We start from the raw sequence: 2,694 nt of genomic DNA, 5'->3' as shown, positions 1-2,694 counted from the left end.
TGGCAGAGAATTGGAGCCTGATTCCCTTAGTTAAAAAAGAAGGCCTCTGGACAAGGGGCTAGTGGTGTGGACACTATATTGAAAAGAAGAGGATTAAGTTAAATACATATGTACACATACTAAATGTGGATACCCCTGCCAGCACTCTTCCCCAACTTGGCTCCCAGAAAGCAGTGAGGTTCATATCATGCAGACAGTGATAAAGTATCTTCTTTGGAAATCTGACCCCACCAAGAAAAATGACCTAGAAATACTGATGTAGGAGGGGAGTGCCTATAAACAGAACAGCGCAACCATTCAACAGGGAGACCCAGAGTCATCAAACTTTCCATGCTAACCATAGAACATCCACTGAGCTTTGAAGTGATCCACTGTTAATTATTATTAAGCAGGTAAAAATCCTTAGATATCTGAGGAAAACCTCCAACCTAAAACAAGGTCCAAAATGAACTCATGGACACAGACAACAGTTTAGTGGTTACCAGAGTGGAAGAGATAGGGGAGAAAGTAAAAGAGAGTAAAGGGGATCAAACATATGGCGACAGAAGGAGACTAGACTACGGGTGGTGAACACACAATGCAATATACAGATGATGTATTATAGAATTGTACACTTAAAATCTATATAATTTTATTAACCAATGTCACCCCAATAAACTTAATTAAAAAAAAGTTGCAACTTGGAAAAAAACAAAGACCATAGAGGGAGGCAAATACTTTTTAAAAAGCTGTCATAAAAATCTTCAGAGAAATAAGGGATGATATTGCATCCATGAAACAGGAGATTCTACTAAAATGGAACATTCAGAAAAATAGTTTTAAAAGAATTCTTGGAAATTAAAAGTATGAAAACAGAAGTGAGAAATTCAGTAAATGAATTAGAAGAGATATTGAGAAACTCTCCCAGAAATTAGATCAGAAGACAAACAGAAAATATAAGAGTAGTCATAAGAAAATTAAAGAAATACAAGAGATCCAACACCTGAATAATAGGATGACAGGGAAAATGGAGAGATAGAAATCACCAAGAAAAACATTCGTGATAATTTCCCCAAATTAAATGAAGAACATGAGTTTACACATCGAAAAGTTCCAGTACAATTAATAAAAATACACTTACATAAAAATACGAGATTTTAGAATACAGAGGACAATGAGAAGATTCACAATATTTCCAAAAGGGGAAAACAGATTAAATATAAACACTCTGTTACCACGCAGCAGCCTACCCGTCTGTCTCCTCGTACCTGCCCCTAAAGAAAGGAGAGTCTGTGAGACAGATCCTTTCAGGGACTTTGCTTCACCTTTGTGCTTGCACCTTACGTCTCCCTGTTTGGCCCCAGAAAGATGGCTGGTCAGCCAATGACGGGTACGACTCCCCACAGGGGGAGGGGGGCAACCCAAGCCAGGCGGAGCCGCATGGGGTCCAACAGAAGAACCCACAGGGTTGATAGAGGTGGGTACAGCCCCCACCTTCCCCCAGCTAGGGAGAGCCTCTGCCTCTGTGGCTGCATTCCTTCCCACAACCTGCAGGGGAAGAGATTCAATGAGTGCTCTCTATCTATTCATATGCATAAAGATTTTGTCCCTTGGGGAAGTACATACACCCTGAGACTTATGGTTCTGCTGCCTGCAGGCAAGGGTGATTGGCTTGAATCAGTTTCCTATTATAATGTATGGGACTCACAGATCTTGAGATTGACAAGCTTTATCTACTTTACTTCCTCTCCTAACCAATGAAAGTTATGCGTTGGCCCCATTCGGGGCTCAGTCCTTGAGGCTGGAGTCCCTTGGCCCTGCTTGCACTCTATTCTTGACTACCTTCTTTCTTAACTCTGTGCCGCCCTCCTCACTCCCCACAACCCTCGTCGCTTGGGACACAACAACAATCAATATTGAGAATCTGATAAGACTTCTCAAAGGAATACAAGAAGCTAGAAAAAAATGGAGTACTGCTTACAAAATTCAGAGGGAAAATATTTTCCACTCCAGAATTCTAGGCTCAGTCAAAACATCACTTAAGTGAGACATTTTCAGAGATTCAAGCTTCCACAAGTTTGTTTCTTATGTATCCTTTTCCATGTAACCATTGGAGGAGGTCCTTCCTCCATCACACACACACACACACACACACACACACACACACACACACACACACACACACACAGGAAGCCCATTAAGAAAACACTTGGAGTCCAATATATTGGGGATCCTATACATTCAAGAGGCACAGGAAGTCCTTAGGACAAAAGTGATCAGATCCAGTCTAGGTTATGTCAGAATCACAGTTCTAGCCTCTATTTCACGTGATCAGACACATCCATCATGTAAACCATTACTTTAATAGAAAATATAAACTTGTTCAGACTCAGTTTACATTATGATCACTATTACCCAGAAAGGTGAAAAGCTGTGGGTGTAGGTGCAGAATGAGAGTATTTTTCACAAATAATTTATGCTTTTAAAAAGGAAAGATTCATTTTTGAGTCACATTTTCTTATTTCTCCCTACTTCCCCCAAAACTCCCCCCCAACCTATCAACACCGATGTAATAGACATAAAATCTGAAATGCCTTTTCTTTGTTTTCAATAAACTTTTTATTTTAGAATAATTTTGACCTACAGGAAAGTTACAAAAATAATACAGAGTTCCCTTATACACCTCATTCTGTTTCCCCTATTGCTGACATCTTA

The sequence above is a fragment of the Rhinolophus ferrumequinum genome, chromosome 6 (genome assembly GCF_004115265.2).
Source record: "Rhinolophus ferrumequinum isolate MPI-CBG mRhiFer1 chromosome 6, mRhiFer1_v1.p, whole genome shotgun sequence".
Taxonomy (NCBI): Eukaryota; Metazoa; Chordata; class Mammalia; order Chiroptera; family Rhinolophidae; genus Rhinolophus; species Rhinolophus ferrumequinum.
The sequence above is the reverse complement of the archived record's forward strand: the minus strand, read 5'-3'. Positions refer to the sequence as shown.